Source organism: Pteronotus mesoamericanus, unplaced genomic scaffold, assembly GCF_021234165.1.
Source record: "Pteronotus mesoamericanus isolate MK-2021 breed Mesoamerican mustached bat unplaced genomic scaffold, CSHL_Meso_final contig_169, whole genome shotgun sequence".
Taxonomy (NCBI): Eukaryota; Metazoa; Chordata; class Mammalia; order Chiroptera; family Mormoopidae; genus Pteronotus; species Pteronotus mesoamericanus.
The window spans coordinates 18119763-18133207 of record NW_026555068.1 but is presented as its reverse complement, the minus strand read 5'-3'; positions in this window follow the sequence as shown (position 1 = coordinate 18133207).

Here is a 13445-nt window from a genome sequence, read left to right as displayed (position 1 = left end):
GCGTAACAGGGACGGCCTCTTCGGCAAGGTCGCCAGGCTGCCACTCTGAGCCTGAGAAAGGAGCTCTTGCTGTAGAGTGAGCCCTACCTGGGCGCTCCAGCTCCAATAGCTGCGTCCCCATCTCGCACTCTCCTTTTTCTGATCCTTAGACTGGGAACCTGCTTATGACTGATCCTCCAAAGCAATGGCTCTCAACCGGGGGTACTGTGCCTCCCAGGGGACATGTCACAATGGCCGGAGATACTTTCGGTTGTCACAGCTGGGAGAGGAAGGGCTACTAGCAACTAGAGGGTTAGAGACTAGGGATGTGGCTAAACATTCTATAACACACAGGACAGCCCAAAACGCCGGAAGTGCCAAGGCTGGGAAACCTGCCCTAGGACTTGGTCTGTTCTTGTGCCAGATCTCCAACCCCTCGAAATAAATAATAGTTCACATGTATATGTAAGAGTCACTTGGGGTGCCTGTAGATTTCCAAGACCCATAGACTTAGCAAGTCTAGGGCTGGGTTCCAAAATTGGCGTTTAAATAAGCACTCCAGGCAGTTCTGAAACAAATCGTCTGAACCACACTTTGAGAACATGACCCTCGAGAAATTGAAGTCTGGTCTCCAACACTAGCTTGGCACCTGAGACGATCTGCCGCTGATCAATTTCCCTGGAACAGACATTCCATGTCCCTGAATTTCTGAACTGCGTTCCTGGATTCCTTGTCACGATGCTCACCCTCATGTTCCCCTGTTCCTGCCCCCATCCCAGACAGCAAAACTATTAACAGTTCTAATTGCTGCCAACCAGGATAATTCAGATTTCATATATGCATTGCCTGTCCCATGGAGTTCATACATAAGCTGGTGAAGGAGGACAATAAACGAATTTTAAAAATTGCAGGTGACAGATAAGAGTTCCTTCCCAGTTTCCATCGTTGCACTTTATACAAACCCCCGCTTATAGCACTGACATCAGCCTGGGAGAGGAACAGGGGTCAAGAATGAATGCATCTAGCTACTGCCACGTGGCCCACATTTTTCCATCTTACACATGAGGAAACTGGAGAAATTTTGTTGAAATCTGGCCAAGCACTTCCCCGACTGACCAGTCTAACAACCTTATCTCAAAGGCAGTTATAAAGAGAAAAACAAATACCGCATTTTACTTACATGCGCTATCTAGAAAAAACAAGCAGACGCGCAGATACAGAGGAGTAACTGCTGGTGGCCAGAGGGAAGGGGGGAGAGAGGGCGAGTGACACCGGTGAAGGGTATTAAGGGGACACGTTCAGTTATAAGTAAGTCACAGGGATGTAATGCACAACACAGGGAATCCTCTCCTACGGTGACTGCACATTGTGGTGATCATTTTGTAATGTACAAAAACGCTGAACCACTGTGTTGTACACCTGAAACTAATAGAACATTGTATGCCAACCACAATTTAAGATTATATACAATAAAAGCACTAACCACAGAAAAAGCTCCCCACACCCAATTTTGACTGCCCACGTTTTTCAAATTTGGTAATTTCAGGTTTTTTCTCCCTGTAAATTCATTGACCTACTTACTATTTTACCATCTCCAAACTGCTGTTCAACCGCTGTGATGATTTTTTAATCTTGGACACTATTTTTCACTTCTAGGATCCATTGGATCCGGGTGTTGTTATAGTTTCCTCTTCTTAGTTGAAACTTCCTATCCATTAAGCGGGGTTTAGGGGGGAGGTTGTTTTGTTTTGGGGCAGAGTTATACCAGCTCCCTTGAAAATCCTTGTCCACTAACTCTACCGTCTTGGTCGTCTTGGGGACCTTCTCCGCTGTTTGCCTTTTCTTTTAGCATGTTTCTTCATGGGTCTGATGTAACTGGGCTGTGCTGCAGACATTGTGAATCATGCATTATAGAAAGTGTGGATTCTGTTTGGTCCCCTGAAAAATGTTTTGTTTGCATAACAGGCACTTAGCTTGGCTGATCTCCAGCTCCAGATTCGGCCTCCCGCTGCGGTGGGCAACAGCTGAAATCTCTGTTCGGCTCCCCCTGTTCAGGCTGGGCTGCCTGAAGGCTGCCCAAAGGTGCGGGGGCCCGGATCAGCGAGAGGTCTGGGCTACCCGCCAGCTCTCTCCCTTTCACAACTTCCTCCTCACCTTCCAGACTCCTCGGTCCCTCTGGACTCTGTCCCCTGATTCCTCCACTACTGCAACTTGAGGTTTCCGTGTGTTTTAATTACTCTCAGGGGGACTGCCTGGGGCCGATCCTAAGTTGGAGAGTTAAGAACCCGATTCCCTTCTTACCAGAGTTAACTCCTCTCACGCTTCTGCATGTGTCTGGTCACTCTCCATTAGCTTGAGATAATGTTTTACTACTTTGCCCAGAGTTGAATTTTGAGTGTGCGAGAGAGACAGTGCCGTGTAGGCCGCTCGACCGTGACTGGCTCAAACTCTCACATTAAGGACCTGCCTGGGCTTTTCTAGACACAGGTCAAAACTCTAAGCTCCTACACACACACACAATAATAAAGAAGTCATTAAAATGCATGAATACATCCATACATCTTAAAATAGCCCTGAATTCCTAAAATGGACTCGTCAAGCCAGATAACCCAGCACCCACCCAAACGCTATGGAGTTCCTGGGTCAGCCCCGGTGTAGATACTAATCAGCCCAAGGCTTCCGCTCACTGTAGCAGAAATTATATTCCCTCAGTTATTCTAAACTCCAGGACACAGCAGAACATATTAAAATAAGCTAGCTCAATACCATACTGTATTAGCCAAATTATTATGACATGATAGTTGTCTTAACCGGGACAGGAAATCAAAAATAACTTTCTTTTCATGAAATTATTCTTGTTTGGTATTGTCCTAATCCATAATATTAGCCCAAGGGGCTTAATGCAGGTAAAGTCCATTAAAATTTTTCTGGCTCGTGCTTATCAAAACCCATTTAATTTAATGAAAAGATCAGAAACAAATTTAAAAGGAAAATTCTGTCCCTGTATTTGCCCTTTTCTCATCCATCCATTAGTTTACAATTTTTCTAAAGTGCCTATTTCATTAAGGGAACTGTGGTGTTAGGGCAGGGTTTGCTCTTTGACATTTCTTGTGTACTATACCCCGGGAACATCTCTGGCACTACTCAATGTATTTCTGTCTAATTTTATGGCACTAGGACACTTGTCTGATCTATTGCTGAGGCTTATTTTCTAGGATGGAGAAACAAGAGGCATTCTTTCCATTTAGCCTTGTGTTTCAACTCTGCCTCTGTGTTTCTTAAAGAACATAGTTTCCCTTCAGAGTGTACAACAAGGACTCCTCCGTTGAAGTCTGAGGGTGTTTTCCTCATGTGCCGTACGAATCTAATGAGGTTTTGCAATCCTGTGCTGAGTGCTGCTGGGAGAGACCTGGGGTAGGACTACTCCTTAGTGTTTATTTTTCCACCACACACAGTTTCCCAACCCTGATCCTCAGAGACCAGTGGGGCTGTAAGGAAAAGGACAGAGAAAGCAAAGCACATCTCTTCTTTCCTTTAGAAAGGTGGGAACTTAAGACTCCAGGATAAGGACTCAAGTCATAACTGCTACCCTTACACAGAGAAAATGTAGAGCTACGATGACAGAGAAAGAAAAAAAAATGGGCAATGCTTTAAACTTCTAATGTCTTCTCTCTTCTTTTTCTTTATTATTCCCTTAGATCTGTATCATTGAGTATTATTCCCTGTTTTCTTATCCTGCTCCTAAATATACTCCCCCAAGGCATATTTTCCCCTTTTATTGCTTTTGTTTTTATTTTACTAATACCAGGAAAACCCCAGGGATGTACCCGGGTTCAGGAGAACTCGAAGTTCAGATACTGATTTAGCCAACCACCTGCACGCATCTGGTCTGATGTTACCTGTCTATGTCTAAACCGCGGTGACTTGCGGGGAAACGACCAGCGGACCTCAGACCAACCAAGGCTGTTCAGCAGCTCCTCGGCCCACAAGTCCTAGTTTATACCATCGTCAATGTGCAGCAGCAGGAACTGTTTAAACGTATCCCTTCCCACTGCTGTTTAGGAAAATAACTTCCCCGGTTGCATACGGAATCAGACCTTCTTGCAGGTTTCCTTGTTCCTCATTTTTAGCCCCAAAAGCCTCTCGAGAAGGCGTTCAAAACAGCCCATCACAGCCTCTTCAGCCTCTTCCGCCTCTGCACACATGGTCACCAACTTTTCTTCATCCACGTTCCTTTTGCTGCCATAGCTTCATTCCACTCCTCTGTGCTCTTCCACACGCAGAAAAATGGGCGAAGATCTAAGCATTTGGCATAAAGGTCCACAAAAATTTCCAATAAACAAATTTCCACCTGGCTCTCCCATGAAAATGCCCCGTCCAGTTTTTTCCAAGCTGAATTCAGCCCTCCTCCCAGTACGGCCGGAGCTGGAGGATCCCGTACCGTGGCCGCAAGTCGCAGCTGGAAACCCCGCATCACCACCCACTCAGGCCTTGAAGCTATCACCCCACTCATTAGCGCTGCGGTTCCGCACTGCTCTCCCTGTGTCCTCGAGCCGCCTGGGACCGGGGTCCCTGCGGCCCCCTCCCTGAGCCTCCCGTCCTCGGTTTCCCTGACTTCAGCATCCACACTACTGCGACCCCACGTTTAGCTGCTTTACAAGGTCTGTTGCCTCTGTCCAGCTAACCCTTTACCCTGCCGTGAATCAAGTCCAGACAGCTAGGCTCTGGGGTTGGCCTTTGCTGCACCTTCCTCTTAGACAGGACAGGCCCATGACTAACTCTGAATGCTGTTCACCCTTAACCCAGAGCCCTTGTCATTGCAAAAAGTCCTCAAAGGTACTTTCTCAGTTTTAAGCCTTCTCTGTTATTATTAGATTTAATTTTCTTGCAGTTTGTGTTTTATTTCCAAACCTAATACATTATTTTCTTTTTAATACCTTATATGATAGTTATTGACTTTGCAGCATAGAAAGTATCATTTTTCAGTCCAATGTTAATCTTTTCCTATATAACAAATATAGGACCTATAAGCAATTCTACATTTTGCCATGACCCAGCTGTAGTTAGGATCCTCGGCCTTTTCTCTTTAATATTAGAAAGTTGCTGATCAACTTGCCATACAGTGTAGCTAAGAAATGAAAGATGAAAAGCCGTTTTATGTGTCTGAGGACACATTTACTACCCTTCCTTCCGATCTTGCCCTTACCCCATTACTGTAGCTCGCACGCAGGAGCTGGGGGGACGGTGCGCATAGACCTACCACTTTACTACATAGAGTCACACACTGGCGCACTGATTTCTCTCATTTCCTGGGATTTCTCCTCCCCTATCAAACCCCAGAGAAGAGAGGAAGTTTCACCTTGATTTTACAAAACCAAGGCTTCCTGGCAGAGCAGAAAAGGTACCATGAAGGGCGCTCCTTATTCCAACAACTAATACTCTGGATAAACTATTTTAAACTATTTTTAAACACTACTTATTTACACAAAGGAAAGGAATCTACAGCTCCTGAACAAAGGGAAAGCAGGAACCCTCAGAGACAGGGGAGTACCAAGCTGGCTCTTACATGGACGTTTCTGCCAAATCTTCGAGACTCTGAGCTTTTGCCTCGCCGAGCACTCAGAACAGAAGTGGGAGCAGGAGTCCGGACTCACCCGGGAGGCAACGTATGACCACCTTCGGGGTCGCAGCGATGAGAAACCGTATTGCACAGAGTAGGGCAATAAAGAAATGTTTGTCTTCTGCTTGGCCCTGAGTGGAAGGGAAGGGACAAAATCTTTCTGAGATGTAACCACAAGTGGGTTTGTGACCCCAAAATTGCACTACCTCTGATTTTAAAAGAAAACAATCTCAAGGAGAGAATTTAAAATAGCTTCAATTGCTCTGCCTTTCTGACCTTAAATCCTACCCCAAAAAACCTCAAAAAAACATTAAATGCAGAATGTTAAATAATTATATTTAATGTTTAAAGAAATAAAACTTAAGCCAGAAAATAAACAGGAAATATGAGATTATAAAACGACTGAGCAAATATGAATGAAAAAATAAGATCTTCAAAAGATAACAATTAAAAATTCTGTGTATGGACTGAACATTAGATTACACACAGCCAAAAAGAGAACTAACAAACGAGCAGATATCTGAATTAATGACACCAAATACAGCTCACAGGGACAAGGAGATGGAATATGATGAAATAAAGGTCAAGGGACACAGAGAACATGATGAGACTGTCTAATATTTGTCCAGTTGAAGTAGAAAGAGGTAACAGAGGTACCTAACAGAAAGAATGGGGGAAAGGTCATCGAGGTTCTAACTGAGAATTTTTCAAACGTTAGATCTTGGGAGCCCAGTGAATCCCAAGAATAATAAATAAAAGTACACACCTGAACACCTTATGGTGGAACCACAGAGCTATATACCAAAGAAAAAAAAGCACGTCATCTTAAAAGCAGCCAGAAAGAAAAGAGTGATCACTCCCAAAAGTACAGCAATTCAGCTGACAGCTGGCTTCTATGAGCTGAGAGAAAATAATTGTCAACCTAGAATGCTATGCTCTGTGAAACTATCTTTCGAGAAAATGACAAAAAGCACTGAAGAAAAATAAAGACAGTTGTCAACAGATAAAAAAAGGTAAAATTGACTCCATGCTTTCAAAAATCATAAAACATAAAGTCTAGGAAGAAGGAAGTAGTCCCAGAGGAAGGACAGAGATGCCAGAGAAAGGTTAAGCAAAGAAATTGCAGATAATAATTGGTAAAGCTAAGCAAAACTGACGACATAAAAGAATAATAATAATGCTAATTACTAGAAGGGATGTAAATACTAAAATATTAGACAATAGCATATAATTGGGGGGTTGGACTCAAATCATTAAAAAGTCTTTGATTTGTTCAAGAGAAGGAAAAGTGTTGATTAACTTTGTAGACTCTACTAATTTGGCAAATTAAAATATTTAAGGTAACCACCAAAAGACAAAAAACATATATTATAACAAGCACATGAAAAAAAACTAACCCAAAGGAAAACAAAGGAGAAAAAATAGCACAAATCACAGAATACCATGGCAGAAGTAAGTGTAAAAATATTAGTTATCACAATAATTGCAAAGGAGCCCAGTACACCAAAATTTTTCCATTGGATTTTAAAATACTGAGCAAAAGTTGTTTAAAGAAACATAAGAATGCAGAAAGCCAATGAATGGAAAAAAATTCTAACAAAAAAGCATGACAGCTATGTTCGTTACAAATTCAAAACCAAAAGAATTACTAGAAATGAACTATGCTACTAGATAATGATAGAAGAATCATTTCACTATGAAAATAAAATGTTCTAAAATTGTACGTATCTAATAACAACTCCTCAAAATATATAAGCAAAAATTGAGAACGACGAGGAGAAACTGGCAAATCTACCCCCAGAGTCATGTGTAGCATACCTCTCTCAATATTAATAAATCAAACAGGCAAAACTCAGAGAACTGAATAACATAATCACAAAGTATGACCTAGAGCAGCGGCCTCCAACCTTTTTGGCACCAGGGACCGGTCTCGTAGAAGACAATTTTTCCATGGACTGGGGTGGGGGACGGTTTGGGGATGATTAAAGTGCATTACATCCGAGCTCCCTCCTGCTGTGCGGCCTGGCTCCTCGCAGGCCTGGGCCGGTACCGGTCCGTGGCCCGGAGGTTGGGCCCTGCCTACAGGATATGTGAAGAGCATTTCACATAAGAAGATTCATATTTTCCAGGCATAAGGAACATATACAAAAACTGACTCTGTGCTTAGCCATAGTCTCTAAAAATAAAAAAGGAGCAATAAGACCACAGATTCTGCAAAATTCAATGAATTATTGAGAAATCATAACAAAAGATAACTTATTCAATTAACTCCTATTTTGTGAGTGATGCTTCTTACCCGCAAGAAGTTGCCTCTTTTGGAGTTCATGAGCGAGTACTAATTTCCTTACCAGCTTCTGATACGCTAACGTATAGAACACATCTATGCAATATAGAGAAGACCGTGCGGGTCAGGGGAGGCTCCTCTAAGGACGACATGTATTCAGCTGAACGGTGAGGGATGAGTAGGCCGTACACGCATGAAGGCATGACTGAGAGAGGACGTTCCATGCACAGGACGCCGGCGAGCAGGAGCGCTGAGGCGAGAGGGGGCATGGCTTTTGGAGGAGCGGCTTTGGCTGAAAGGGAATGCCTGAGCGATGAGCAGCAGAAGCCAGAGAGGAAGCCAGAGGCAGTCCAGCTCCCGAGCGGAGGCAGAGCCTTCTGAGCCACGCTGCGCTCTGGACTTGACTGTCAGGAGAGTGGGAAAGGCACCATCAGGTACCGAGCAAGGAAGTGAGAGTATTAAGCTTGTGTTTCTAAACGACCTTTCTGACTGCAGTTTGGAGGCTATTTTGTACATAAGGGCAAGAGAGGGAACTATGAGTCCATTTAGGAAGGGACCGCAGGGGTAAAAGGACGATGTTACGGGAACCTGAATCTGCGCGTTGGCCGTGAGGTGGAGAGACGGCAGATTTCAGAATTACTTTCGACATAACTGTCTTCATAATTGAGATTAAATGTAAGAGATAAGGAAAGAGGGGAGTCAGAGCAGTTCCTAAATTTCTTGCTTGAGCATTAGCGTGGGTGGTGAAGCCATTTACTGAGGTGGAGGAAGAGCAGATTCAGGGGGAGGAAGAAAAACTGATGAGCTCAGTGTGACTTGTCATGAGGTGCCCAAGAGCAACCACGTGGAGCTATCAGAGTCAGAACGGGACAGGGAAGCCATAAGAATGGGCCCGCGTTGGGACACAGAATAGAGTAAGATGAGTAGATACGACAGAGATGTGGGGATTCTGATACTAGTGCAGCTTAGTACAGAGGAGCTGAAAAAACACTGAGAAAGGAACTCAAGCGAGGATTCTGAAAACCAGTAGGATGTCGTAGGATGGAAGCCCTAAAGTGGGAGATTTTTAAGGAAACGGGAGGTCATTTTTTTCTAACATACTGAAAGACATAGTGAAATAAAATTTGCATTACAGAGCTCACAGGATATCTCATTAGGAGAGCGGTTAGTTTGATACCTAGATTAGGAAGTGTGGGTAGGTGAGTGAGAAGTAAGGAGAGTGATACAATAAACTTGGTTACACACTTTTTAATTTAAAGGAACAATAAGAAATGCAAAAGATTTTTTATTATTTAGACAGGATGAGCAAGCTTTTGTTTTGTCAAGCAGCAATATTTTTTAAAAACTACCAATTAGCCCTGGCTGGTGTGGCTCACTGGATTGAGTGCTGGCCTGTGAACTCAAAGGTCGCCGGTTCAATGCCCAATTAGGACACATGCCTGGGTTGCAGGCCAGGTCCCCAGTTTGGGGTGTTTGAGAGGCAACAGATCAATGTATCTTTCGCACATTGATGTTTCTCTCTCTCCCTCCTTCCCTTCCCCTCTCTCTAAAAATAAATAAATAAAATCTTTAAAAAGAACTACCAACTAGTGCCATAATTTTATAAAAGAGTATTAAGTTTCAAAAGAAAAAAGTTTGAAGGATATTACATCAAAATAAAAAACAGTCCTCAGGGAAAACAATTGGTCACCTTAATCTGACATATGTATCTTGAACCTGCTAAATGGGCAGACATGGACATTAATTTATTTGTTTGTTAGTTTACCACAGATGCACAAACATCTCCTGATGATCTGATCTTAGTCTATGGATTCGTTTTTGGAAGTTTCCGGTGTAGTATCCTTTTGAGGACTGGTGACTGATATTAGCAACAGGATCCAAGGAAGAATGTTTTTTCCTTAACATAGAAAAGACTTGAGTATGCTGAAATGCTAATGTCAAGAATCCAGTCAAGGAGGTTGAAATGCAAGAGAGAGAAGGCACTCATTGTATTCCTGCAAAGGAAGTAGAAGCAGGAACCCCGATGGCAAGTGGAGAAACTGGACTTAAATAGGAGAGACACCCTCCCCACAGCAGCGGGAGAGAAGTACAAAGCAGGGGGATAGGTGTAGACCAACAGATGGATTTGGTGGCAGAGAATTGAGGTGATTCCCCCTCTGACATTTATATTTTCTCCATGAAAAAGATGAGTCAATCTAAATGTAATGGAAGAAACAGTAGATGACCAAAGTTTTGAGAAGAGTTGTTAAGGGAGGGATAAAGCGCATGAGGTTCACAGATGTGTTATGTAGTATTGGGGGAGGGCCGGTAAGTTTTCTGTTCCGATTTGTAATGATACCTAATTTGCTGAGCAGAACTCAGTAGCCAGGTCATGTTCATCCAGGGTTGGGGTTTCAAAGAATGGGCAATGGAGGGACATCTGATATATTGGCCAGTGAGTGGCTGAAATGCGGAACCATGGAGTCTAAGCTGCAGAGGGGAGCATAGCAAGAAAACGGGGAGACCGACGGGTAGAAAGAAAGCAGATAGGCTGACGAGAGCAGAAAGACCTACCTAGGAACAGGTGTAATCGGGTGAACAATCTAAAAAGCGCGGAGGTCAATCCAGACTCTAAACATAACTGTGTATAAGATAGATGTCTCTCATTGCAGTCTTTCCTTTTTATAAAATACTTTCAATCAGAACTATATGACTTACAGAGGTTGTGTGACCTGGTCTGGGAATTTAGTGTAAGGTGTATGTTTTGGAATCAGAAATCTACGCTCAGTTACTTAATCCAAGCCTCAGATTTCTCAACCATAAAATGGGTTAATAACAGCACTCACTTCATATTCATGTGGAAAATGCATATTGATTTCCAAACACCTGACTTAAAAACTTTTGGAAAACAATCCGTCCGTACTTTGGTGATACCTTATGTTATTTTTAACATCATTTGGTATATGATATTAATGCAGTTCCTTTAGTTATTTTAGTTATTCAACAAATACTTATTTGTTATCAAGTGCTGCTGTTTTGTGCCAGGCGCTGTTCTAGGTGCTGAGAATAAGCCGCTAACAAAACAGCATCCCCGCCCTTAGGAGCTCACGTTCTGGTCAGGAGACAGATGTTAAGCGAATAAAAAAGCACACATGCCTAACGCATGGTGGTGATGTCTGCAGTCAGGCCCGGTGAGGGGCGAAGGATAAGGCGTGCCTATGGGGTCTCATGTGACACGCGGTGCTGGAGGAAGGCCTCCCTAACGAAGGGCTATTTGAGCATCTGTGTAATCCACATAGATATATCAGGGAAAGAACATTCTAGAGAGTGAGAGCAATAAGTACGAAGTTCCTCAGGTGGAACCTACTTGATGTGTTTGTAGTCCAGTGGGGAAGACCAGCTGGCTGGGGCGTCATGAGGAAAGGTGACACTGGTAGGATGTGAGAGCAGAGAGGTGGCAGGAGGCTGGCCCAATCCTAAGTGGCCTTGTAGGCCATTGTAAGATCATTGGCTTTCACTCACTGGAGGATTTTGAGGAGAGGAGTGACATTGTCTGATGTCCACATTTGGACATCAGATAGGTGACAGACCCATTACAAGCTCATTGCAATTATCCAGAGGAGAAGAGCTTGGACCAAGGCAGAGGCAGAAGTGGTGAGGATTGGTTGGATTCTGCATATAACATATTTTGAAGGTACAGCCAACAGAACTTGCTGGTGTGCTGGGTGCATGGTAAGAAAGAAAAGTCAAAAGTAACTGTAAGATCTTTGGTCTCAGCAAACTAGAACATGGAATGGCCATTTACTGAGAAGGGAAGATTGAGAAAGGGACAGTGTAGATTGAGGCAGAGAAAAAGGGATCATTTTTAGATATAATAAGTTTAGTAAAATGCCTATCAGATATCCAAGGCAGACGATGTTGAGAAGGCATCTAGGTGGAAGAGTCTGAGTTCAGGGAACAGACCTAAGCTAGTGACATAAGTTAGAGAGTTCTCAATATAAAAAAAGGCATTAAGGCCATGAGATTGGATGAGATCCCATTAGGGGCAGGCACAGGTAAAGGAAAGAGGTCTCTGAAGACTGAGCCCGGGGCACCCAATGAAGGGGAGAAACCAACAGAGGACATTCATTCAAGAGGCGGCCAGTGAGGCAGAGAAGAACCGACAGAGAGCGGCATTTCAAAGAAAACTGAACTAAGTGCTCCATTGTCTAAGGTACACCGTGAATTAGGTATTTGAGATAAAACAGAGGACAAGAACATTGCAAGAGAAGAGGTCAAGAAGCCAAGAAACCGAAATATTGGGAGGATGGTCTTTGGGGACAGTTTAATCATCAAGAATGTGGACAGGAATCACATTAGGGAGAGTGACGGTGAGACGGGAGTGAAAAACTCTTCAAGGGATGCAGGGCAGCAGGCGCCACCAAGGTCTACAATGCGATGGCAGCAGCTCCCCCGTCAAGTCAAAGTATTGTGAGTGTTTTGGATGTTGGTAACATTAGATTGGCCATGTGAAAGTATTGCTATTCAGCTACTTTTCAACCTACAAGAATGACAATTTCATACGGTGCAACCAGATATAACTCAACACATATAAAATATGTGTGAATTGTGGTCAGCTTCAGAAGTTTATTTCATTAGCATTGTTTTCCTTTTCAGTTGTGAACTCCCTGAGATCCGAAATTCGTATTTTTATCTCAATATAAATTCGTATTATATCTTTCATGACACCTCATTTTCTGCTTGGTACTTCCAGTTGCTCGTAGAGAACTTTTCCACCATATTTTATCACTCTAATTGCTATGGCTGGCTTCTGTTGTCATTCAGGGTGGTCCTGCTTCTCCTTACCATTCCAGGCTGGGAAACAGCTGAGAAGTATACACAGGCATCAGACAGGGATCAATCACAGCTTTATTGCTGCTGATCAAACTGAAATGGAGGCCAAGGTAGGAACACAACTCTTTCTCCTCCGGAATGAATTTAGACACTCAGTCACTTGGCAGATACAAACTGGTGCCCAAGGGCATACAGCCAGTTTCTAACATGAAGGGGAATAAACTGAGGGCCAGGGGAGGCTGGGCTGGGGCGCAGCAGACGCAAGTCCTCCCTGAAGGCTCCTCTGTTTGACGACCTCCTACCCACATCTCCCCCAGCGCCAGCCTCCTGTGATGCTTCCTTCACGTTTGCAGCCATCACGTTAACAGCGGTTTAAAGGTTTGTTGGAAAGGTGCCAATTTTGGAAGACAGTCAAAGGCTACAACTCCTTCCCCCACCGCTCTTGTCGTCCAGGGCTTGCTTGCTGCAGTGAGCTGACCACTGTGGGCAGGCAGGTCTGATGACAGGGCCAGAGAGGCCAGGCCACGCACGTGACCCTCCCAGCTACTTACCAATTAAGTAAGTCACTCCTCCCCGAAGGAGACAGGAATTGAGGGGATTGGAGAGAAAGATAGATGTTTTCCCTCCAAAACATTTGATGGCAGATCCAGGTTTTGTGGGGTTTGAAGCTTACATAATTTGGATGGTCCTTTTTGAAACAAGTCAGGTGGTGAAAAACAAATACCATATGATCTCATCTATAAGTGGAAC